We start from the raw sequence: 27830 nt of genomic DNA on the forward strand, positions 1-27830 counted from the left end.
TGGCTCATGCCTGTAATCCCAACACTTTGGGAGGCTAAGGCGGAAGAATCACTTGAGGCCAGGAGTTCAAGACCAGCTTGGGCAACACAGCGAGACTCCATCTCCACTAAAAAAAAAAAAAAAAAATAGCCGGCCATGGTGGCATGCACCTGTAGTCCCAGCTACTCGGGTGGTAGGATTGCTTGAGCCCTGGAGTTTGCGCCACTGCACTCCAGCCTGAGAGACAGAACAAGACCCTGTCACTAAAAAAATTTAAAAATTGACTTTTACTTTTGAAAGTCGTATCAGAAAAGCTATTAACACAGATCAAAAAGAGGTTGCCAGAAAGTTAGCTGGTGTGTCAAAGAATAATGATGAAGAAATGGGGCCTGTAACTGGGCCAGGAAGATGAGCAAACAGCATCCCTGGCATCAGTCAAACCTTCCCTCTGTTCCTCCAGGCTTCTGGTACCCCCATCCTCTCCTGTGTCTGCCGCTCAGCCTCTTCCTTTTTTCCACCCAAAGCAGAAAATTGAATATGAATGATGGCAAGGCTGATATTACAGTTAACATTTTTTGAGCCCCCTACTATGTTCCAGTCACTGAGCTATATGCTTTATTCACCTTAATTAATCTTAACAAAAAGCCACAAAGAGAAGAAGTATTGCCCCATTTCAGAAGTTGGTCATACCATCCAGTCCTTAGGCTAGAGCTGGGACTGAAGCTTGGGTTTATCTGATTTCAAGCTACTGCTAAATGCAACAGTGACTAGTACTTTTTTTTTTTTTTTTAAGCAGTGAATGAACTTTTAATGTTTTTCATATTAAATTAAAAATAACTAATTTGTTCTTTGCTTGAGTTAGTGTCCACAGTCATTGACTTTGTTGTATTTTTTTCTCCCCTGCCCCCTGTCCCATGACTTACTGGCTCTCAATAGCTGGAAATGTGTTTAAGTTTTGCTCTGTTTTTTTTATTTTAATAATTATTTGTTATTCTATAATTTAGGAGTTTTATTTGTTCAGAGCTGTCATTACCTCTTATAGACATCATAACATGAAATATATTTATTAAGTAATTGTGAGTTATATTTAGCTTCTGACTACTTCTTTGTTCTGCTTCTTCATTCCAAAATATAGCAAAGGTGTATATTTCATTCCTCTCATTTTCTACACTATAAAAGTTTTAATAAAATCTATATGAATTTTTTAAATATGAAAAAGTATGGTGATTCTTATTTATATCTCAAAATTTTACCTTTCCTTTGGCTCAGCAACTCTTACTTCTAGTCATATTTTAATCTTTTTGTCATCTTTGATTTTTTTCTAATATGCTATTTACATTTTACTCTAGATCTTAGAATCTTAAAATAATCTGGAGGAGATCCTTCTTAGAAAAAATTTCATGTTATTATGTCATCATATAGTTGAGAAAATTAAGTTTCAGGGGGTTTGGAATGACTTACTCAAGGCCACATAGCTAGTGGTAGAGCTGAAAATCATATTCTGTGAACTTCCTAATTTTCTATGCTTTCTTTCTCATTGTAAGTCAAAGGCATTAGGGAAAAAAAGAAAAAACTTCCGTTAGCTTTATAGCTTTATGTAACAATTTTTACCATAGCCTGTTAGACCTATACCTCCCCTGACTCTTCTAGTCCCACTCTGTAATAGCTTGTTTCTTTTGGCTTATATTATATTCATTCGAGCAATTAATTTTAAAGCTCTGGGCTATTATTTAGTCAAATGAATTTAATTTTGTTGGGATGCTTGCTCTTTTGCGTACATTAAGAAAGAAATGTGGCCAGGCACAGTGGCTCACTCATGTAATCCCAGCACTGTGGGAGGCCAGGGCGGGTGGATCACCTGAGGTCACGAGTTTGAGACCAGCCTGGCCAACATGGTGAAACCCTGTCTGTACTAAAAATACAAAAATTAGCCGGGTGTGGTGGTGGGCACCTGTAATCCTAGCTATACAGGAGGCTGAGGCACGAGAATCGTTTGAACTGGGGGGCTGAGGTTGCAATGAGCCGAGATCGTGCCACTGCACTCCAGCTTAGGCGACATAGTAATGCTTTGTCTCAAAAAAAAAAAAAAAAAAAAAGAAATGTTTGAGTCATATTGGCAGTTCAACTCAAAGAGTGACAATGTTTGTGTCCCTCCAAAATTCATACATTGAAATTTAATCCTCAATGTGTTGTTTTTAAGAGATGAGGCCTTAGGGAAGTGACTAAGGCATGAGGATGGAGCCTTGTGAATGAGTTTAGTGCCCTTTTAAAGAGGCCTGAGGGGCCAGGTGCAGAGGCTTACATCTATAATTCCAGCATTTCGGGAGGTTGGGACGGGTAGATCACTTGAGGTCAGGAGTTTGAGATCAGCCTGGTCAACATGGCAAAAGCCCGTATCTACGAAAAATACAAAAATTAGCTGGGCATGGTGGTGTGTGCCTGTTGTCCCAGCTACCTGGAAGGCTGAAGCAGAAGAATCACTTGAACCCAGGAGGCAGAGGTTGCAGTGAGCCAAGAAGACTGCACCACTGCACTCCAGCCTGGGTGACGATGAGATTACATCTCAAAATAAAAGAGCCCTGAGGGAGCTTGTTTGCCTCTTTTTGCCCTGCTGCTTTGTGAGGATGCAGGAAGGAGTCACCATCTGTAATGCAGAGAGCCCTTGCCAGATACCAAATCTGTCAGTCTCTTGATCTTGGACTTCTCAGCTTCCAGAACCATGAGCAATCAATTTCTGTTGTTTATAAACCACTCAATCTAATGCATTTTGTTATAGAAGTCCAAATGGATTAAGACACAGTCAATTTGCATTCTGTTTCTTAAAAATCTAGTTTGTATTCTGCATAATATTTGGATGTATAGTCTAGATTAGCTGTCAGCATTTCCTAATAACTGAGTCTCATGGCACTTGAATACTGCCAACTTAAAATGGACAAAATGGTGCACTAGACTTACCCTGGAAATTTATGAATAATGTATTTTTCTTAAAAGAAATCCTTTTTATAAGGAAATGCATACTGCAGCAAAGGGGCATCTTATCTGCAATGTACATGAAAAAGATTCAGAAAAAAATGTGGATAGATAGATACACCTATCTTAGTCCAATTTATGCTGCTATAACAGAATACCACATACTGGGTAATTTATGATCAACAGATATTTGGGCAATTTATAATAAACTGACATTTATTTGACTCATGGTTCTGGAGGCTGGGAAGGCCAAGTTCGAGGGACTAAATCTTCTGATGGCCTTCATGCTGGATCATAAATCGTGGAAGACATCATATGGGCAAGAGACGGCAAGATGGGGCTGAGCTCGATTCTGTAACAAACCCATTCCCACAATAACCACATTAATCTATCCATGAAGGCAGACAGCCCCTCATGACTGAATCACACCCCAGTAGGCCCCACCTCCCAACACTGTTGCATTGGGGATTAAGGTTCCAACACAAGATCTTTGGGGAAAACATACAAACCACAGTAATATTTATCAGAATTATAATTGATATACCTACATACACATTTTTTTCTCTCTATATATATCCATATACACACATTATATACATATAAACTACATAAACATTTTATATATACTATATATACACATATATGAGAGAGAATATGATAAAGCAAATGTTAACATTTAGGACATTTGAAGAATACACAAGAATTCTCTGTAGTATTTTTGCAACTTTTCTATACATCTGCATTTATTTCTAAGTAAATTTGAAGAAACAATTGGCAGCATTAAAACTTGTAAGATTGGACATCCACTTAAAGACTAGCATCCTCAAAACTTAAGAAAAATAAATTGTAAAAAAATATTTTCCACTTATATATATTTAACATTCTCAGATAAAAGACAGCCTTTACTTAATTAGCTCTCAAAGAACAAATTCCCTGGGAAAGAAAGGATTGAGTTAAGTCAGGTGTGTTAAATTAAAACAGAAAAAGAAGAAATCTAAATTATGTAAAGTGGAACTATCTGTGATTGTATGGGATGTCAAAAATTGCCCCCACTCCTTGCTTCACCCCACGGCTTCTATTTTCCAAGCCCTGAGGTAGTAATTTGGCTAGAATCTTAGCAATACTTCCGCAAATTTTTCAACTGTGTCTTTTGTCCCAGGCTCCCTTCACTCAAGATTTTCTGCCTCCGGCTCACTCCAGTCACTATCAGGGCTGAACAGATTGACCTTTAACTGAAATTCATCCTGCCTTGTATACATGGTATGTCTAATTGTGGATGTAAAGGCCTTTTTGAAGCGAATTTTAATCATTAGTAAGCAGTGGCAGAGATACAGCTGTGTTTATGAGGTTATGGATGTGCATACATGTGCACAAAGGAGGTCCTAAAACCACTTTCAGACTACAGGCACACTAGAAAGCTAAGCCAAAATGCCTAAGAGTCATCTGCTACTGTCGATTTCGCACATTTTTATGCAAGTTCATTTTTGGACATTTATTTCCTAGCAGAACATTCATAGCTTCTCTCTTTCTAAAAGTTCATTATCTACATTAGTTTTTCATCAAGCACATACACAGCATTCATGAAATATTTTGCCAGAATTTAGGAGGGGTGGTTTAGAAAGTCTCCTATGAGGTCTCCAATGGCACACAGAGAATGTGATTTGACAGCTGTGGTGAAATTTTTCATTATAATCATGGAAGCATCAGAATTTTAGTTGATTTTAAAAAAACAGAAGTGGCAGTTGCAGATGCAAAAAAAAATTAAAAGCAATGCTTATTAAAATAAACTGCTTAAGATTTATTATTTGAAGGAAACAAGAACTCTCAATATTCTACTATTATCCTGTGACCATAAGAACAACTGGACAGCTGTAAACCAAATTTAATTTTTAGAAAATACTCATAATGAGTTAAAATAAGATTAAGAAAGATTTATCTAAAACACTCAATAGATAAATACTTCCTAAAATAGAAAAATGTAGAAAACTGGAAAGGAACACATCATTCAAAATAATTCTGAAATAGTAAATGGTTATTTTCATTTTGATAGTTTAGATAATTAGTAAAACAATGGAAACTTAATGCAAACATGCAAGAGTAAAAACAAAATTAGCTTTTATATGGACCAACGATGCATCCAACGACACCCAGTACTAGACATTTAATATTCAGAAGTAGAAATAATGTATTAGAAAGAAAGGTGGAATCATGAATCCCTTTGCCCACTAGCTACATGAGCTTTGGCAAATTACTTAGACTTTCTGATGCTCTGTCTCCTCATTAGTAAAATGGAGACGAAGTGCCTCACATGCAGCAGACACTCGAAAAATGGTCACTAATATTACTAAGAAAATAACAGTTATCGGGTATCGAGAGTTTATTGTGTGCCAGGCACTTTGATAAAAGCTCTAAATGGATTATCATTTTTAGCTAGTAGGGGTTACGCTGCTGGTTCAGAGTGAGCTCTTATAGGATGTTAGAGGAGTGATAAAATTTTAAAATCTAAAATAATAATGAGTTGTAACAAAATCAAGGAGATCTGGCTTATTTATCTACTTCTCAGGAAAACATGTAGACGACGCATGAGTAGGTTTCATTGGTTTAACACCCCAAAATGGGAAATAAAATGATCTACTTATGGTGAGATTGGAAATCAGGGAATGGCTGATCTAGAGGCAGGAGATTAAGCATTAAAATTTTAAGTATTAAAACACTTGCAGTGTAACACAAATTATTTTATTGTTATCTCAGCTCTTCTCAGTTTTGTTAGATTAATTGAGAGTTGATTAGTGAAAACTGATATGCAATTATAATAATGGCCATAAATATGTCAGGATAATTAACCTTGGCATGTCTACTTGCAAATGCATTGCTCTTATTTGTAGTTTTGGTAACAACTTATTACTGACAGGATTCTCCTGGCTGTAGAACAATCATGATAGATTTTTTTTTTTTTTTGAGACAGAGTCTCACTCTGTTGCCCAGGCTGGAGTGCAGTGGCACAATCTCGGCTCACTGCAACCTCCACCTCCTGGGTTCAAGCAGTTCTCCTGCCTCAGCCTCCTAAGTAGCTGGGACTACAGGCAGGTGTCACCACACCCAGCTAATTTTTTGTACTTTTAGTAGAGACGGGGTTTCACCATGTGAGCCAGGATGATCTCGATCTCCTGATCTCATGAGCTGCCTGCCTCGGCCTCCCAAAGTGCTGGGATTACAGGCGTAAGCCACCGCGCCCGGCCTGATAGATTCTTAATTGTACATTCTTCTTTTACATCAATGAAAAACCATTTGAGTTCTAAAGCACACATTTCTGTATAAAGGCTCAAAGAAAAGATCATTATAAGAATTTCTTAGACACGTTAATAGATTACATTTTTAAAATTTTTTATTATTATTTCTTAAGACAGTGTCGCTATTGCCCAGGATGGAGTGCAGTGGAGTGATCATGGCTCACTGTGGCCTCGACCTCCTCGGCTCAAGCAATTCTCCCACCTCAGCCTCTCGAGTAGTTGGAACCACATGTGCGTACCACCATGTCAGGCTAATTTTTGTATATATATATATATATTATATATATTTTGTAGAGACAGGGTTTTGCCATATTTTCCAGGCTGGTCTCAAACTCCTGAGCTCAAACGATCCACCTGCCTTGGCCTCCCAAAGTGCTGAGATGACAGGCATGAGCAACTGTGCTCAGCCTAGTGGTGTTTTTAAAAGCAAGATTTAATATTCTCCATATTTTACACCCATAATCTACAGATAACCTTTCCATTATCCCAAATAAATTATCTACTCCATGTAGTCCAGTGTCCACATTGTAATGCTCACACACCAAGAATATTGCACATGATGGCATACTTATGCCTCTTATTCCTTACTGTTGATCAAAATGATACCCTGCTAAAATACTACATAAAACATACATTACCATAATGATTCCTCAAAATATTGTTCTCACTTCGCCTTTTTGTTTTGTTTTGTTTTGTTTTTGACCTGGAATGCTCTTCCATTTAACTCAGTAAGTCCAATCCCACCCATTTACACATTAAGTATTGAAATGCCAGCTCTACAAAGTATTCTCCCATCTCTCCAGCTCTAGTCAATGTCTTCATCCCAGAAACTCCCAAGTTTATTTCAACTTCACTTAAAGCAGATAGCTCTTTCTATCTGGTTTCATTGATAGTAATGTAGATCCCTTGGTTTCTTTACAAGGCTAAAAGCTCTTAGAGTATGAGATCCACATGTGATGGTTATCCTTTATCACAAGAATAATTTCCTGAGCATAGCGTGTGGATGGGTAGGGTCTGGGTAGAACTTCCATGGTCAGTCTTTACCAGGCCTTTGACATAAGTGACCATACGTGTACAGACTGGTTATCTTCCTTAAATAGCTTTGTTAAGGTGGAATTTACATAGCAAAAAAATCATGCATTATCTATGTATAGTTTGTGATTTTTAATAAATTTATAGTGTTAATAAATTTATAGGCAACCATCATCACTATCCAGTTTTAGAACATTTCCATCATTCCAAAAAGTTTCCTCATGCTCATTTAGAGCTAACCTGCTCCCACTCCTGGTCCTAAGCAACTATGGATCTGTTTTCTGTTTCTGTAGATTTGCCTTTTCCAGACATTTCATGCAAATAGAATCACACTATATGTAGACTTTCGGGTTTGATTTCTCTCAACTAACATAATGTTTTTGAGGCTCATCCGTGTTATAGGATGAATCAGTAGTTTGTTTTTTGTTGCTTAATCATTAACAGTTGATGAGCATTTGGATTGTTTATAGTTTTGCCTATTATGAATAATGCTGTCATAAAATTAGCATGCAAGTCTTTTGTGGACATATGTTTCATTTCTCTTGGGTAGATTCCTAAGAGTGAAATTGCTGGGTTGTATAGTAAGTGTATGTTTAACTTTCTAAAAAACTGCATAACTATTTTCCAAAGTGGCCACACCACTTTATAATCCCATCAACAATGTATGAGCACAGTTTCTCCACATTCTTGCCATAATTCTGTCTTTTTTATTATAGTGACTTAAGGGAATGTGGAGTGGCTTCTCACTGTGGTGTTAATTTTCATTTTCCAAATGACTAATGATGCTGAGAATATTTTCATATGTTTATTACTCATATATCTTCTTTGGTGAAGAATATATTCAAATCTTTTGCCTACTTTTTAACTGAATTGTTTTCTACTTGACTGGTAAGAGTAATTTAAATATTCCAGAGGAAAATCCTCTATTAGATATAATATTTGCAAATATTTTCTTCCAATCTCTATCATGATTTTCATTTTCTTAATGATGTCTTTTAAGTATTTTTTTTAATTTTGAGAAGGTCCAATTTATCAATTTTTTCTTTTGTGGATTGTACTTTTCCTGTCACATGTAGAAGTCTTTGCCTAATCTAAGATGACAAAGATTTTCTTTTGTGATTTCTTCTAGAAATTTTATAGTTTTAGCTGTTACAGTTAAGCCTATGATCCCTTTTGGAGTTAATTTTTGTGTATTGTGTGGGCCCAAGTTCATAGTTTTTTTCATATAGACATCCAACTCTGCCAGCATTCTTTGTTGAAAAGACCATCCTTTCCCCATTAAATTGCCTTAGCAATTTTGTTGAAAATCAACTGACCACATAGGGGGTTATTTCAATTCCGTTCTGTTGATCTCTATGCCTATTCTTACACCAATAGCACACTGTCACGATTACTGTAACTTTATAACAGATTTTGAAATTAAGTAGTATAATTCCTCCAACTTTATTCTTCTTTTTCAAAATTGTTTTGGCCATTCTAGGTCTTTTATTCTAGATTATAGGGACCAGCTTGTCAAGTGTGTACCCCGAAAAAGCCTGCTGAAATTTTGAGAGAGATTATGTATTGAATTTATAGGTTAATTTAAGAAGGAGTGTCATTTTAACAATATTGAGGCTTCCGTTCCATGAATGTGAAATGTCGACTTATCTCAGCCCTGTTAAGTATTTTTCAGTGTACAAGCCTTACACTTTTTTTTATTAATTTGTTTCTAATATTCCTAAGTATTTTATTCTGTCGATGCTACCTGGAATGAAATTGTTTTCTCAATTTTATTTTCAGACTGCTAATTTGTGGTATAGAGAGATATGTTTTTTAAAAAATTTTGTATCCTGAGACTGTGCTAAATTTACTAATTTTAGTAGTTTTATCTGTGTGCGTGTGTGTGTGTGCGTATTTTCCTTAAGATTTTCTACATTATCAGGTCATCTGTGAATAAAGAGTTTCACTTTTTCCTATTCAATTTGATGTCTTTTATTTCTTTTGTTTCCTTTATTACACTAGCTGAAACCTCCAGTACAACACAAGTGATGAGAGCAGACATTCTTGTTTCTAATCTTAGGGGAAAAGCTTTTGGTGTTTTATGTTAACTATGATATTGACTGTAGGTTTTTTTTAATAGATGCCCTTTATTATTACTAGATTGAGGGAGTTCCCTTCCATTCCTACTTCCTAGAGAGCTTTTATCATAAATACATGTTGGATTTAGAACAGTGCTTTTCTACATCTATGGAGATGATGGTCTGAATGTTTGTGTTGCTCCAAAATTCTTATGTTCAAATTCTAATCTCCAAGGTGATGTTATTAGGATGTGGAGCCTTTGGGAGGGGATTAGGTCATGAGGACAAAACTCTCATGAATGAGATCGTGCCCTTATAAGAGACCCCAGAGAGCTAGTTCTCCTTTCCACCATGTAAGGACACAGCAAGAGGGTGCTGTCTATGAGGAAGCAGGCACTCATCAGACACAATCTGCCCATGATGCTTCGTTTGTCAACTTTGCAGCCTCCAGAACTGAGACATAAATTTCTGTTGCTTACATGCCACTCTATTTATGGAACTTTTGTTATAGAAGCTCAAATAGACTAAGACAGATGATCATGTGGATTTTGTCCTCTAGCTTATTAATATGGTGTTTTATATTTTTTGCTAAGAGGGTCTTGCTATGTGGTCCAGTCTGGAGTGCAGTGGCTATTCAAAGATGCAATCACAGCCCACTAGACTCTCAGACTCTTGGGCTCATGTGATCCTCCCGCTTCAGCATCCTGAGTAGCTGGACCTACAGGTGCATACCACAGTGTCCAGATATGAATTTTTTTTTTATTTTTCAAGAGATGGGGTCTCCCTTTGTTACTTAGGCTGGACTGCAGTGGCACAATCACAGCTCGCTATTCCTTGAACTACTGAGCTCAAGTGATCCCCCCACTTCAGCCTCCTGAGTAGCTGGGACTACAGGTGTGTGCCACTGTGCCTGGCTTATTTAATTTGTTGTATAGATAGGATCTCACCATCTTGCCCAAGCTGGTCTCAAATTCCTGGGCTCAAGGACTTTCTTACCTCGGCCTCCCAAAGTGCTGGGATTACGGGTGTGAGCCACTGCACATGGCCTTTTTCGATGGAAAGCCAAACTTGCATTCATGGTATATGATCTATCCTTCATACATATTGCCATATTTGGTTTGCCAATACTTTATTGGGAATTTTTTTATGTTCACAAGGGATGCTGATCTTGTAATGTGTTTGTCTGAATTTGTTATCAGGGTAATAACATCCTCACAGAGTAAGTGGAGAACTGTTCTATTTTCAGAAAGTTTGTGTATGATGGTATAATTTCTTCCTTAAATATTTGACGGATTGACATCAGTGAATCCATCTAGACCTGGGCTTCTCTTTGTGGGAAGATTTTCTTTGTGGAAAGTATTAAATTTTTGTACTTGTTACATGTCTGTTATGGGTTGAACTGTGTCATCCAAAAAGATGTGTTGAAGTCCTAATCCCCAGTACCTCAGAATATGTTATTTCAAAAGAGGGTCATTGCAGATGTAATTCGTTAAGATGAGGTCAGAATGGAGTAGATTAAGTACTTCAGCTTCTAGGAGACAGGCACGTGAGCGAACAGCACATGTGGAGATGCAGGCAGAGACTGAAGTGCTGCAGTTGCAAAACTAAGGAGCACCAAGAAAAGCCAAGGATTGCTGAAAACATCAGCAGTGGGAAAGAGACAAGAATTCTCTCCTCCAGGTTTCAGAGGGAGCAGAGCCCTGCCAACACTTTGGTCTTGAGCTTCATGTCTCTAGAACTGTGAGATAATAAATTCCTGTTGTCTTAACCCATCTAGTTTGTAATACTTTTTTTTTTTTTTACAACAACCATAGAAAATGATTTTTGGATTTTCTATTGAGTCAGTTTTGGCAATTTGCGTCTGTCTAGGAATTTGTCCAATTCATCTGCATTGTTTAATTTATTGGCACAACGTTATTTACAGTCTCTTACAATCCTTTTAATTTGTGTTGGTAGAGATGTACCTGTTTTGATTCCTAATTTTGGTCTTTTTAATTTTTTGGCCAGTTTAATATTGGCTCATTAATTTTACTGGTTTTCCAAAAAAAAACTTTTGATTTTCATTTTCTCTATTTTTGTTACTTATTTCATTGATTTGCAATATGATCATTATTTCCTCCCTTTGCTAAAGGTTTACGTTCCTCCTCTTTTTCTAGTTTTCAAGGTGGAAATGTAGATTTGAGACTCTTTTTCTTGGTGTTTAAAGGACTAAATATCCTTTTGATCACTGTTTTAGCTGCAGTGCATAACTTCCATATGTTTTCACTTTCATTCATTTCAAAATACTTTCTAATTTCCGGCCGGGCGCGGTGGCTCACGCCTGTAATCCCAGCACTTTGGGAGGCTGAGGCGGGCGGATCACGAGGTCAGGAGATCGACACCATGGTGAAACCCCCTCTCTACTAAAAATACAAAAAAAAAATTAGCTGGGCGCAGTGGCGGGCGCCTGTAGTCCCAGCTACTCGGGAGGCTGAGGCGGGAGAATGGCGTGAATCTGGGAGGCGGAGCTTGTAGTGAGCCCAGATTGCGCCACTGCACTCCAGCCTGGGGGACAGAGCAAGACTCCGTCTCAAAAAAAAAAAAAAAAAAAAAAACAAAAAAACAAAAAAACAAAATACTTTCTAATTTCCTTTAGTACTTCTTCCTTGTCCCATGAGTAATCTAATTTCCAAACATCTGGGGATTTTCCAAATTTCTATTGTCAATCCCTAATTTAATTCCATTGTAACTAGAGAATGTACTTTGTATGATCCCAATTCTTTTAAATTTACTGAGAGTTATTTATGGCCTACCATAGGGATATCCTGGAGAGTATACTTTTTAAAAAGAACATAAATTCAGCTGTCATTAAGTACAGTGGTCTGTACATATTAGTTAGGTCGAGAGTCTTGTTCAAGGCTTCTATATACTTAGTGATTTTCTGCCTGGTTGTTCTACACATCATTGTGAGTAGGATACTGAAATATCAAACTACTATTGTTTGTATACTTCTCTATTCAATTCAATCATTTTTGCTTCATGAATTTAGGGCTCTGTTACTGGGTGCATACACATTTATAACTGTTGTATCTTCTCAATGTATTGACCCTCTTATCAGTATGGAATTTCTGTCTCTAGAAATATTTCTTGTTGGCCAGGCACGCTGGCCTGTAATCCCATTTGGGAGGCCGAGACCGGTGGATCACATGAGGTCAGGAGTTTGAGACCAGCCTGGCCGACATGGTGAAACCCCATCTCTACTAAAAAAAATACAAAATTAGCCAGGCGTAGTGGTGGGCACCTGTAATCCCCGCTACTTGGGAAGCTGAGGCAGGAGAATTGCTTGAACCCGGGAGGCGGAGGTTGAAGTGAGCCGAGATTGTGCCACTGCACTTCAAAAAAAAGAAAAAAGAAAAAAAAATTCTTTCTTAAAGTCTATTTCATCTGATATTAGTATAGCCACTACAAATCTCTTATGGTTAGTGTCTGCATAGTCTACTGTTAAGTATTGTTGGTATTATTATCATTATGGTACATGAACCAATTTCTCACTTTTACAGTTCTTGAGATTTGAATTATTTAATTTGCAAGCTTTTCTATAACAAGAAAGCTATAAATTATTTGATCAGTTATACAATATTTTGGTACAGTTTTGGGTAAAACAGTAATCAATACTTGGTTCATTAAAAGCAATTAGAAACCCAAACAAGCTTCTCCCTTAAAAAGATAATCCAGTTGTGTATTTGTTGCATGCTGTTGTTGCACGGTAGTTGCCTGATGTCCTCTCACTTTCAGGCTGGGTTCTGAAATCTGAGAATGACACTTGTCTACCTTCCTGCCAGTTCCAGTCCTGGATTTGTGAACTGTACAAGGGTTGTTACCACCACTCCTCTGCTTATGTGCAAGCACCACATCTTAAAAACACTCATTTAAGTCAGGTGGCTTAATCATAGGTATTGCTGCTTTTCCTGTAAGCCTTAGATAAAAGTTAAAATTTATTTTATACCATTCAATGTCTCACATATTACGCACAATGTGCATAGTGCTGCCTCGTCTCATGTAAGATACATACTTTTGAGCATTTAGAAATCATTGTTTTATATGGTAATGTAGTCATTACATATATTTTAAGTTAAAGAATTTCTTCTGGCATTGATTCTTTGGTATTTTTAAGCCTTGCTCAGCGAAAAGATGCTGCTGCTGATTGCTTCATATGTTAATATTTAAGATATACAATTATTATCCAAGTGATGTTTGTCAATTGAAATGGGATATGAGCATGTTACAACATGCTCATTTCAAAAGAAACATAAAAATCCCAGTCTGCTCAACAAATCACGTAGGACAAAAGAGAAGGTCATTTTTAAAAAGGCAGATTTTTTTTTCTATCTGTTAAATGTCTTTTACCTCTTAAATGTCTATGAAAATTTTCACTGATATTTGAAACAGAACATAATTACCTAAGAATATTCTTAATCCCTATACATTGCTACATTTTAATGAAATTATTGAATTGAGACTTCTTGATTTGTGGCTCCCTTAAAATCACCTTTGCATTTGATGTATTATACAGACAAGAAAATGATGCAATTATAGAAAGATGTAGAGAGTGATGGAGAATAGAAGATAGGATTAATATTAATTGAATGGATTCACATGATTGTGGTTCAGAAGGATAAATGAGGACTTCTTCCTTTTGAGAAATTACACATTTCCCCCTCTAGGGAAATACAGAAAATACCTCTATAGGCAATTTACTTTTCCCCGCATTCATTTGACTTTTCATTTCCAGAAATGCAGTTTCTGATTGTCAGCTGAGCTTCTGGGGGAGTATATTCTTTTTCTAGGAAAGGGGTAACTTATAAGTCTTAAGCAACACACACAATTTGCTAAGAATCTTCTTTGTCACTTGAAAGTCATATATACACCCACACCTATGCATAAGCCACATTTTCACTTAAATTTCAAACTCCAAAATAAATATTTCTATGAAGAATTTTAATACACAATGGCAAAAGATAAACTCTTCTGGTTTAGGCAGTTTTTGTTTTAGCAGACTTTCTAAACACAGCTGCTACAACTTCCAATAAACAAAGAGCAACACTAAACCACCTGTATTCGGCTATTCGGATTCCTTCTTGGAAAAACAGCATCTTTACCCTAGCTATCAGAAAATTCCACACCAAATAGAATTTTTTTTTTTTTTGAGATGGAGTCCCACTCTGTCGCCCAGGCTGGAGTGCAGGGGCGCGATCTCGGCTCACTGCAACCTCTGCCTCCCGGGTTCAAGGATTCGCCTGCCTCAGCCTCCCGAGTAGCTGGGATTACAGGTGCCTGCAACCATGCCTGGCTAATTTTTGTATTTTTAGTAGAGACCGGGTTTCGCCATGTTGGCCAGGCTGGTTTTGACTCCTGACCTCAGGTGACCCGCCCGCCTCAGCCTCCCAAAGTGCTGGGATTACAGGCATGAGCCACCGCGCCAGGCCTGTTATTGTTTTTTAAATAAGAGACAAGGTCTCACTATGTTGTCCAGGCTGGTCTCAAACTCCTGAGCTCAAGTGATCCTCCTGCCTCAACCTCCCAAAGTGCAGGGATTACAGGCGTGAGTTACCGTGCCCGGCTGTAAGATAGTTTTTTCATATCATATTAAATAAATATAGCATTGCAACATTTAACTTAGCCTGACTCCTACAGCTGAACATAAAACTTGCTCCCGAGTCGCAAAAAATTAAAATGGTATCAAATCATCTATTAATCGAAATTCTATTAACGGAAATACGAAACACCTAAAGCCCTCAACATGGGCAAACATTGCGTGGTGCAGTCCCAGACCCAAGCTTCTGGGAGTGAAAGGTGCACCCGCGACCTTGCCTTGCTGGCTGGCTCTGGGACTCTGCGATAAGCCGCCCTCCCGCTGTCTGCAGATAGCTCCTGAAGCAGGAGAGTGTCTTTCCCACCCTCTGCCTAACAGGAGGTATCTGACCCTTCCAGGCAGCAGCTCCCCAGCCTGCGGCTGCGCTGGGCCCCGAAAGGACGAAGCTTCCCGGCAGAGAACTTGGGCAGAGGCGCCCGCTAGGGTAGGCGGTCGGGACCCACTCGCTGCTTCTCCCCTCGTCGTCAGGTCCCTTGAACGCAGGTCGCTTGTTTGCTTTACGCGTCGTGAGCGGCCAGTGGCAATTTATGGCAGTAAGGAATATTACTATCCACATTTCACATGGAGCTTGGAGGACAGGGCGAGGGTCCACACTCTCCTTACTGCGCTCTGCCGCGGTCCTTCCCGGCTGTGCCCTCGCGGCCCCCTCGGGGCCACTGCCGCCGCACGCGGTCCGCGGACAGCAGAGAACGGGCGCGCACAACTAAGCATGCGCCGCAGCCGAGCCGTCCGCTTTAAGGCCCTCTCCTCCCGCACCCGGCCCCCAGGAGCCTGGAGCGCCCGGGATCCGGAGCGTGCGTGATGACGCACGTGCGCGCGAAGACGTGGGGACGCAGGCGAGTCGTAGAGAGCGTGAGTTTCCGCGTCTGTTTGGTCCGGCTCCTGTCGTCGGTTCTGAGCGGCAACTTTCGCCGCTTCCCCGGGCTGCGGGCGTTTCCTCGGGCTGCGGGTGCTGGCGGCCGGGCTGGGGCTGCTGGGCGGAGGTCGGCGCCTCCCGAGGGGCTAGGGCGAGGGAGGCATGGTGGGGTTGGAGGCACAGCCTCCCCGTCCGGCGTAAGTCCGAGAGCGGGGAGGGCGTTTCCTGGGGCAACTCCACCTGGGGTCCTGTCGACGTTGCCCCATCTCCACCGGACCGCACGGGAACGATGTGCCCATACTCGGAGGAAGGGGTTGTCGCTGAGCGAGTTTTTTAAAGGGTTCCTTTTGAAAGCAGGAAGTTTGAAGTGATGTTGCATCAGCAACAGAGCATGCAGTTTCAGGTGCTCTTGGGACAGCTTTCAGTTTCTCAGAACAAGTCTAACCCTCACCGCAGTAATAACTTTTATTAGAGGACAAAAAATCCGCCAAAGTAAACCCTTTCTGCCCAAACCCTAAAAACCTTTGGATAAATGTTTGCAAGAAACGGTTCACAGCCTTATTTGTTTTTCTAAACTGAGCATAAACTCTTGAAGACTCAGCGTTACTGTCAAAGTGAATGATTGCCTGCCTAGTTATGATTCAATTATCGAGGTGTTCAGGTCTCTTTGGAGTACACTCAGTGACTCCCAGGCTATTTCCCCCCCCCTTTGAAATTGCCTATTAGAAGGTTTTATCTAGTTTCTCACAGTTGTGTGTCTTTTTGAGGTTGTTCTAATAAACTTTAAAGGCTTCTGGTTTGCTGCGGGCCTGCCATCGCTGTGGAAAGCAAGTATTCTTTCAAAGAAGAATAGAAGTACATTGGTTTCTAAATAATCCCAGGACGCTAGGATCAGCATCACTTGGGAACTTCTTGGAAATGCACATTTTGGGGTCTTACCCCAAACTTACTGAATCAGAAATGTATTTTAACAAGCCTTCCAGTTGATACCAATGCGCCTGGACGCTAAAGTTTGAGAATTAATGGCGTAGTGATAACACCCATTGTGGAGTCACATATAATGGAATTTGAATTGAAGTAATTCCTAGATGGAAAAACTTGGACGTGTTACCTTACAGGGCTGGAATATGAAGATGCAAGAAAAATGTGTAACACCAAACACATAGAAAACCCTCAAAGATGTTATTAAATAACTTAATAGAACTGCATAAAATAAGTACATAGTTTGTGCTGGAAGGATTCTTCAGGGGGGTAGATATGAGCAGTAGTGCATGGATATTGGGACCACTGCTTAGAGGGTATTTTGTTTACCTCGGGATTCTCAATTCTGTGTAGTCAAGGTTGTTGGATGCAGGATGTTCAGTTAAAAGTTAAAGCAGAGCATACTAATGCTATTGTGGTTGTAGGATTTTTAAGAATAGCGTTAGTATTTATGTTGAAGAGTAGTTTTTAATTCTTTGGGCTTCTGATCTCTTCAGTTTTATGTGTTTATTTGGAGACAGTTTCTTTCTGCCGCCTAGGGACTGGAGTGCAATGGTGTGATCTTGGCTCACTGTAACCTCTGCCTCCCGGGTTCAAGCGATTCTCCTGCCTCAGCCTCCAAAGTAGCTGGGATTACAGGCGTCTGCCACCATGCTCGGCTAATTTTTGTATTTTTCGTAGAGGCGGGGGTTTCACCACATTTGCCAAGCTGGTCTCGAACTCCTGACCTCAGGTGATCCACCTGCCTCGTCTTCAGTTTAGTTATACTTCTTTGACCCAGAATTTGGTAAAGACCAGAGGTAAGCACTAGTTTTAGAGTTGAGAAGTATTGTAACAGTGACTTGCAAACAAAAGCCAAGGCTGAATATGTTTCTGTCCTTATCTTTGTTTCCCATATGTCCTACAACTCCACAGTAGCAAAGATCTCATGTCTGCTCTAGATACCTCCATTTTCAGGAAGGATCACAGGGGTGCCCTCAACCTGCTGTGTTTTTTAGATGCAGTGTTTCCTTACAACTTTACCTCTTTCAGGGGCCCATTGTAGGGGGAGAAAGAAATATTCAAGATTTAAAGCAGCTGCTCTAAAGGCTACATTCACTGCAATGTTGCAATGTTGAGAAGGTCAGTTCCAAACCGTGGCCTACACATGTCGTTTTGATTAGAGCACACTGCTCCCAAGGCTACACCATGGCTCCTGGATGTTGAGAGAGTTTTCAGATAAACATGAGTCACTTTGAATGGATTATTCTGGAAATAATTTCTAATTGTATTAGATTATATTTTTATTATATATTAATATTATATATTATTTATATTAGGTTATAGAATTTCTAATTATTTATATTAGATTATAAATTAGAATTTATATTCCAATTATTTATATTATATTTATATATTATATATGATAATATATTTCTAGAAATAAATAATATTCTGGAAATTTTTTTTTTGTTCTCCTTATGGGAGAGGCAGATCGCTATCCGTGGTTTTAGGTCAGACAAGCCCTGCTCTGAATCTTGCCTCTGCTACTTAGTGATTGTGTCCATTAGACAAATTAACATCCTCCCCACTTGAATTTCTGTAAAGTAGGAGTCATAGGATGGGCTACTTCAGGCCATTGAATTAAATGAAATGACGCATAAAACATGTCCACCTTGTTTTAGGCACAGAGGCTCAGTAAACGTGTGTCAGACAAAGGCAAAAAAGGTATTTGTCACCTCAAACCTAACTTTATGCCATTCATTTTATAATGTTTTTATAAATGAGGTAATTTTATTACCTAACTGCACTGCTTTTCTTTTTAACCATAAAATGCTGAAATGGAGTCAAAGCTTTCACATTACTGTGAATGAGAAAAAACAAACACTTGAAAAAAGTTGAAACTTTAGCGTGAAAAAACACCATCTTCAGTTTTATCGCTGTAACAGAGCAACTTCTAGAAATTGTTTTGGATGTTTACAGCAAGGTAAACATCCAAAGGTCAGGGGATGAGTAATAAAGTATCTTCAGTTAGTTAATGGGGACAGTCAGCTAGAGAAGGGGACACTGTTACAGGAAATGAGACCTCATTGAAGGTATGCATCAAAGGATGAGAAAATGCTGTTAGCCCTGAAATTGCTATTATTTTTTTAAAACACGAATTCTTAATAGCAAAGTTAAAAGTTTTACATTCCATTTTTAATAAGGGATAACAAAATCTCTTACATGTATTTCTGTGTGTTTATATTGCATATGAATGTATGAGTGCAGAAAATACTTGACTCACACTAGGTCATAATTTTGTTTATTTGTCAGTATATTGGAATATGGGGGTGGGGACCAAGTATAAAAGGAAATTTTCTATACATTTATGTAAAATTAGATACATATATGTATATGTAAACATTCTTTAAAAAAACTATTAAAAACGGAAGCAATTCTTTAAAAGGTAGATTTCCTTTTATGTTGCAGTCATAGCCGCGTAAGCAGTGGACCTCATATCTTTTTTCAACAGGGAGCCTCTTAAACAGAATCTTATCTGTAAAACTCAGGAGCCGAGAAGCTTTAAGAACAGTGAAGTTGAAGGGCACAGGCTCTTGGTCCTTGGCAGCGATACTAGGAGGCGTGCCTAGGGAACCTAGGATTCTGGGGAGCTGGACGTGAAACTCTGTGGAGGAATAGAAATCCTCAGGGCATGAGCTATACCTAAAAAGTAATGGTATTAAGAATTCTGGTAAGTGGGATTCACAAACTTGTTCTGAAGACAATTTCCAAGGTTGTCGGCCATGTCACCATATGGATGGCTTCTCATGCAGGCGAGTGAGTGATTATTGAGAAAAAAAAAAATCCACCTGACCCGTATTTTACAAAGTAGGATGCTGTGCACTTTTTTGAGGAATTAGCTTTTAAAAAAATCCCTCCAAGTTGTGACAGCTGTATCACCATTACAAGCTATTTGGCATTTTAACTGACTGTTGTTTAGGATTAGAAATGACTCAGGGAAAAAGAAACAAGGAGTCAAAGGAAATGTATTACTTGTGTTTATAGCCCTATCATTTTTTTGTTGTATGGAAGCAACTACTCTATATTTATATAGTAAAGTGCTTTTTTTAGAGAGTTAATTTTTAGTTAATAATGAGCCTTCATAAGAAAAATAATTTCAAATGCTAAGTATTTGTTAGATTGTTACTAATAGTGGTAGTGATATTACATTGTCTTTTTCACACATTGAAGAGGGTTTCCTGGTGACAGCTGGAGCGTGGGGGAGGGGGAGTTACTTTCAATCAACCAGCTGCTATTGTGGCTATATCATGATGGTGATATTTCAAAGCCCATAGACAACTTAGGCTGTTTCAGGAAAGAAAATCTATCAAATTTCCGGGAAGCAACAGATAGTGGGCAAGAGCCCTTTGGGATCTACATGATGGCCAACTAACAGTGTGTGTATTCCGTTTTGCATGTGGGGTTATTTACCATCTAGTTTCTTGGACATTGTTACATGCACCTCATAATTACACAGCAATAGAATCTAGTTCTAAGGGCAGGAAAAGCTCATTAAGGAGAGGAAAGGAGAGTGAAAAACCTAGGTGATGTGCTACACACTTTAACATAATACCCTATTTCATTTATTCTTGATGGTGATTCTAGGATGTAAGTGGAATTTTTTGCCGTCTATGGATAAAGAAACAGAAGCTCTACAGTACCGATTGTATGATTTGCCCAAGGCCACATACTATTACATGATGGCATCCATATTTGACCCCAGATCTTCTGGCATTAGCTCCAGGAATGTTGTCATTACACCAACAGCTGTTTCTCCAGGTGTTAACTTGCTTATGCATTTTTAATGCAAAGTCACAATATCAGGATAGTAATGAATGAAATTAATATAAATGTTATTTACAATGACTTCAGTTTTATAAATAATATATAGGGGTGTGGGTGTGCGTGTGGACTTGTGTGTGTATATGTGTGTTTTGGCAACTACATATAATTTGGGGTTTTTTTTTCTTGAGTAAAAAGTCTCTTGGGCAATACTGTGAAAAAATTTCACTACGTTTTTTAAAAATACATTACTGATACCAGCAATATTGCAATTATGTGTGTTGCAATGAATCAGTTATGATTCTAAATTTGAACAAATCTAGAAATGAATTTTGTGCACACTGCCCATGTAGTCGCCCTCATCCTAACATATTGAAGGAAATTTCTTTTTTTTTTTCTTTCAAGGCATATTCATTTTTCATTCATTTATTTATTTTTTTTTTGAGACAGAGTCTCACTCTGTTACCCAGGTTGGAGTGCAGTGATGTGATCTTGACTCACTGCAGCCGGGACCTCCTGGGCTCAGTTGATCCTCCCATCTCAGCCTCCCTAGTAGCTGGGACTACAGACATGTGCCACCACACCCAGCTAATTTTTTTTCCTTCAGCTTTTAAGTTCAAGGGTACATGTGTAGGATGTGCAGGTTTGTTACATAGGTAAACATGTGCCATGGTGGTTTGCTGTACAGATCATCCTGTCACCTAGGTATTAAGCCCCACATCCATTAGCTATTGTTCCTCCCTGCCTACCACACCTCCCTGACAGGCCCCCTGCCATGTGTCCATGTGTTCTCATCATTTAGCTCCCAGTTATAAGTGAAAACATGCACTGTTTGGTTTTCTGTTCCCATGTCAGTTTGCTGAGGATAATGGCTTCTAGCTTTATCCATGTCCCTGCAAAGGACATGATTTCATTCCTTTGTATGGCTGCATAATATTTCATATGTACATCTTCTTTATGCATCTATCATTGATAGGCGTTTAGGTCAATTCCATGTTTTTGCTATTGTGAATAGTGCCACATTGAACACATGCATGCATGTATCTTTATAATAGAATGATTTCTATTCCTTTGGGTATATACCCAGTAATGGGAGTGCTGGGTCAAATGGTATTTCTACCTGTAGGTCTTTGAGGAATCGCCAGTCTCTTATACAATGGTTGAACTAACTTACACTTCCACCAGCAGTGTAGTAGCATTCTGTTTTCCCTGCAACCTCGCCAGCATCTGTTGTTTTTTGACTTTTTAATAATAGCCATTCTGACTGGCGTGAGATAGTATCTCATTGTGGTTTTGATTTGCATTTCTCTAATGATCAGTGATGTTGAGCTTTTTTTCATATGTTTCATGGCTGCATGTATGTTTTCTTCTGAGAAGTGTCTGTTCATGTCCTTTGCCCACTTTTTAATGGGGTTGTTTTTTTCTCCTAAATACAAGTTCCTTGTAGACTCTGGATATTAAACCTTTGTCAGATGGATAGATTGTAAAAATTTTCTCCCATTTTGTAGGTTGTCTGTTCACTCTAATGATAGTCTCTTTTGCTGTGCAGAAGCTCTTTAGTTTAGTCAGGTCCCATTTGTCAATTTTTGCTTTTGTTGCAATTGCTTTTGGTGTTTTCATCATGAAATCTTTGCTCATACCTATGTCCTGAATGGTATTGCCTAGATTTTCTTCTAGGGTTTTTATAGTTTTGGGTTTGACATTTAAGTCTTTAATTCATTGTGAGTCTTTAATTCATTGATTTTTGTATTAATATAAGGGGTCTAGTTTCAGTTTTCTGCATATGGCTACCCATTTCTCCTAGCACCATTTATTAAATAGGGAATCCTTTCTCTATTTCTTGTTTTGGCCAGGTTTGTCAAAGATCAAATTGTTGTAGTTGTGTGGTCTCGTTTCTGAGTTATCTATTTTGTTTCATCTGTCTATGTATCTGTTCTTGTACCAGTACCATGCTGTTTTGGTTACTGTAGCCTTGTGGTATAGTTTGAAGTCTGGTAGTGTGATGCCTCTAGCTTTGTTCTTTTTGCTTAGAATTGTCTTGGCTACTTGAGCTCTTTTTGATTCCATAAAATAGTTTTATCTAAATCTGTGAAGAATGTCAATGAAAGTTTAATGGGAATAGCATTAAATCTATAAATTACTTTGGGCAGTATGGCCATTTTCATGATATTGATTCTTTCTGTTCATGAGCATGGAATGTTTTTCCATTTGTTTGTGTCCTTTCTGATTTCTTTGAACAGTGGTTTGTAGTTCTCCTTGAAGAGGTCTTTCACTTCCCTTGTGGGCTGTATTCCTAGGTATTTTATTCTTTTTGTAGCAGTTGTGAATGGGAGTTCATTTATGATTTGGGTCTCTGCTTGCCTGGTGTTGGTGTATAGGAATGCTAGCAATTTTTGCGCATTGATTTTGTATACTGAGACTTTGCTGAAGTTGCTTATCAGCTTAAGAAGCTTTTGGGCTGACACGATGGGGTTTTCTAGATATAGGATCATGTCATCTGCAAACAAAGATAATTTCACTTCCTCTCTTCCTATTTGAATACCCTTTATTTCTTTCTCTTGCCTGATTGCGCTGGCCAGAACTTTTTTTTTTTTTTTTTTTTTTTTTTTTTTTTTTTTTTTTTTTTGAGACGGAGTCTTTCTCTGTCCCCAAGGCTGGAGTGCAGTGGCGCGATCTCGGCTCACCGCAACCTCCACCTCCTGGGTTCACGCCATTCTCCTGCCTCAGCCTCCCGAGTAGCTGGGACTACAGGTGCCCGCCAACACGCCTGGCTAATTTTTTGTATTTTTTAGTAGAGACGGGGTTTCACCGTGTTAGCCAGGATGGTCTCGATCTCCTGACCTCGTGATCCGCCCACCTCGGCCTCCCAAAGTGCTGGGATTACAGGCTTGAGCCACCGCGCCCGGCTAGAACTTCTAATACTATGTTGAATAGGAGTGGTGAGAGAGGGCATCCTTGTCTTGTGCGGTTTTCAAGGGGAATGCTTCTAGCTTTTGCCCATTCAGTATGATATTGGCTGTGGGTTTGTCATATATGGCTCTTACTATTTTGAGGTAAGTGCCTTTAATCCCTAGTTTATTGAGAGTTTTTAACATGAAGGGATGTTGAATTTTATCAAAGACCTTTTCTGCATCAATTTAGATAATTATGTGGTTTCTGTCTTTAGTTCTGTTTATGTGATGAATCACATTTATTGATTTGTATATGTTGAACCAACCTGGCATCCTGGGATGAAGCCAACTTGATCGTGGTAGATAAGTTTTTTGATGTGCTGGTGGATGCAGTTTGCCAGTATTTTGTTGAGGATTTTTGCCTTGATGTTCATCAAGGATATTGGCCTGAAGTTTTCTTTTTGTTGTTGTATCTCTTGCCAGGTTTTGGTATCAGCATAATGCTGGCTTCACAGAAGGAGTTGGGGAGGAGTCCTTCCTTTTCAATTGTTTGGAATAGTTTCAGCAGGAATGATACCTGCTCTTCCTTGAATTCAGCTGTGAATCCATCTGGTCCTGGGCTTTTTTTGGTTGGTAGGCTATCTTTTACTGTCTCAATTTCAGAATTCATTTATTAGTCTATTCAGGGATTCAATTTCTTCCTGGTTCAGTCTTGGGAGGGTGTATGAGTCCAGGAATTTAGCCATTTCTTCTAGATTTTCTGGTTTATGTGCATAAAGATCAGCAGCTAAGTGAGCTCTTGAGGTTTGGGGAGACTTGGTAGATCTGGAAAACTCTTCAAATTAATGCTCTGAGAACTAGCTCCAAAAGTTGTTGGTCACATAGTTTCTCAGCACAAGTTTTAAATTCCAGGGAAATAGTTATTATTCCAACTTTGGTCACTATCACCTTGGATCAGTATTGGAAATGGCACCCTTGATTGATAGCTGCCCCCCCCGCCCCCCGGACCCCCGCCAAAGACCACATCCAATGGGAGTGGGAGACAGATTCCTGTTACTGAAAGAATGAAGTATTGATGCTATGCAGGCAAAAAGCCCTAAGCTGTTCCCTATCACTTAATAATTTGTGGACATCTCATGTGGTTTGTGGTAATATAACATATATTTGAAGTGTGGCATGCTTTTCTCCCTTTTCACTAGTTGTTGTGCAGGGAAGACTTGAGTTACATAAATAATTCACAAACACTTCCTACACAGATTAATTTAAATGGGAGCAGGGAGTGTTGGTAGCTCTCATTTTTTCATTGACTTTAGGTAGACAAAGAAATGTGGTGCAGAGTAAACCTGAAAATGGAACTACTTAAATCCTGTTGAAGCAGCGATCATGGGATGCTGGCATTGCTGTTCCCTGTGTGCCTCCTGGTTTAAAAACCTAGGTCTGGAGGGCTGTCAGTTGGAGAACTTTAATGAGCCCTCATTACACTAAACCTTGTGGTCTGTGAGAGAAGAAACTGGCTTATGATTGATACTGAAGATCATAAATGGTGATGGGTCAGAATTGGAGTTGGCACTAATTCACCTAGCAGTGGAGCAGAATTTAAGATTATATACAAAATCTGGTAGTTTCATTTTTTAGCCATTATTTTTTATGTGTAAATATAGTCTAATCATTTTCGTTTATACTATATAACACTTTTAAAAGGTGGAGAAAGAATTTTGCCAGCTGATGCTGACATTTTTTTTCTTCCTAAAATGGAGGCTCATTAAATTCTCAAATCATCAGATAATCTTGACAGAGATCCTAGTTTGAGATTTTACATAAAGTTTATTTTAATGAAAAACATAATTTCTGCTTTCAGGTTTCTTCTCTATATTTGTTATACTTTTAAAAAAATGCATGTGTAATTTAATCACATTATGCACTTTTAAAATGTAGGGTCACAGAAAGTCATGGAAAATGCTCATTAGTTACTATGTTATCACAAAAACATTTTAAAACTATTTTAAGTCTTATTTGTCACAATTTGTGATTTTGTGTAATAAATATATATACATATATAATCCCATTTAATCCTTGTGAAACCAAATGAGCCTATGTTATCTTCTTTTACAAGTGAAACTCTGAAGGTTAACTTTCCTAAGAGCACGTGGCTGGTGTATTGTAGAGCCAAGGACCGTGCCCTTAACTGCTGTCCTATTCTGCGTATGTTAATATTGCCACCCTTGTATATAATTTTGGCAAAAAGCACCGGGACATTTCTTTTCCCAAAGCCCATCTCTTTACTTTCAGTTCCCTGACAACTTCTTTATATTCTGAAACTATTAAAATGTGTTGTATTATCCATCATCTTGTGCTTCTGTTTGCTGTGAATGTGGCAACAGCTCCTATATTGCAGCAGTGTGCCCTGTGAAGCCGTTTGTTCTTTATGTCTTAGAGCAGCCTGACAGCCTTTCGTGTTGAATTCAGCAAGATTGCTTTTCATTTAACAAAGCTGAATGTTGCTTTCTAGGTGAAAAATAATTAAATGCTTTTAAAGATATATTTGATTAACAGGAAGCTGATCTGTGTAAATTAATTATAACCCTAGTGATGTCATAGCCTTGTCTTTTGTTATTAACCAGGTAATTGACCAGAAGTTTAGAAGCTTATTGTAACTGACAGTTAGTAGTTTGACCTTGTGTGCTGTCTGGAAGAGAAACATGCACAATGAATGTAAATGCAGTTTGTTCATTGAGCTGCATGTGCTGTCAGAACATCTGATCTTGGGTTCTTGTTTTTATTTTTCCATTACTTCTTTGTTGAAATTGGTGGTCAGGATTATATACTCACAGTGAATATTATACTTATTTATCTTACTAAAAGCATCTGGCCAAAGGCAATGTTGCTTGTGTCCTTGAATAACTATAATCAGACTTGAAACCTTGGCACATTTAAGACATGCAGTCAAGTAAACAAATGCCAAAATTAAATGAATCTCATTTTTAAAGTTTGTATGAAGGATAGTAAAACAACTTTTGATAGAGAAATCAGAAAAGGAAAAATAGGGGCATATTTGATAGAGAATTTATCCCCTCTAATTCTGATTTGTCTGAGAAAATTAAAAGCATGTGGTATTTTGAATATTTGAGTAATGAAAACTTCTAACTTTTGTAGGTTTGATTAAAGAATGGAAGTGTAGGCCGGGTACAGTGTTTCACGCCTGTAATCCCAGCACTTTGGGAGGCTGAGGCAGGTGGATCACCTCAGGTCAGGAGTTAAAGACCAGCCTGGCCAACATGGTGAAACCTTGTCTCTACTAAAACTGCAAAAATTAACCAGGCGTGGTGGCGGGTGCCTGTAGTCCCAGCTACTCAGGAGGCTGAGGCAGGAGAATTGCTTGAACCCGGGAGGTGGAGGTTGCAGTGAGCTGAAATCGTGCCATTGCACTCCAGCCTGGGCAACAAGAGTGAAATGCCATCTCAAAAAAAAAAAAAAAAGGAAGTGTAAGAGTAAAACATGGAGAACATGGAGTAGAAGTGGCATAATAATGAATGACAATCAGCCATTATTAAATGGTTAAAAAATATGTAAGTACTATATATGTAAGTAAATATGGCATTTTACCTTCAAAAGTCCTGACCTTTGCTTGTGGAAGTAGTTGTCAGAATTGCAGCTTATGAATTTTTGTCAAGTAGTGGAAGGAGGGTTTTGTCAAGTAGTGAATGGAAAGTTGTTAACTGCACATGTGGATAGGTATAGCTCATAATGTACTCTGTGAACTGGGGTAACTGATAGATGTTTGAAATGTGTAAAATTGTTCATTTTGTGAATTTCTATGCAGTTTGCCTCAGCAGGGTGCAGTTTTCTGCATGCATCAAAAGTGAAATTTGCACTTCTGCTCAAATTATTCCCTAATATACAAGTTGCATTTGAGCAAATTTTTTCATTTCAAAACAAGCATTATAGTAGAGCAGAATGGAGCATACTAGTTACTTCTACTTCCCTAAACATTATCGTATTTTATGTCTCTATGGTAACAGCACATGCATGCTATTTTCTTTCTTTAAAATACCTTTCTTTCATCCATTTTTTATCTTTCAAAGCCTGGCTGGAGTGAAGAAACTTCCCTAAGGTCTTCTCTGAATTAGATTGACTTAACATTTTCAATATTGACATATATTTTTACATTATTTGCCCATTTCCAAAAATATCTGCTTTAGATGACATAAGACACAAGCTTGTAGTAAAGAAAGAAAACAGCCAACCCAAATGGTTGAGTGGCTCTCAGCAGAGGAAAGCATATTCATTTATTAGGCAAACTTCAGCTTTTTCTAGCTCTCATGAGATTTTGCATGAGAA

General features: G+C 38.5%; 1 protein-coding gene across 1 annotated transcript in view; it reads left to right on the forward strand.

Annotated features, from left to right (window-relative positions):
• Positions 1–15679: 15679 nt before the first annotated feature.
• RHBDD1 (rhomboid domain containing 1) overlaps positions 15680–27830 on the forward strand; it is a 161931-nt gene continuing 149780 nt past the window's right edge. Inside the window, exon 1 of the mRNA XM_030802701.1 lies at positions 15680–15812. The gene's annotated coding sequence lies outside the window, so the exon portion shown is untranslated. The remainder of the gene's footprint in view (positions 15813–27830) is intronic.

This window comes from Nomascus leucogenys, chromosome 22a, assembly GCF_006542625.1.
Source record: "Nomascus leucogenys isolate Asia chromosome 22a, Asia_NLE_v1, whole genome shotgun sequence".
NCBI classification, from domain to species: Eukaryota; Metazoa; Chordata; class Mammalia; order Primates; family Hylobatidae; genus Nomascus; species Nomascus leucogenys.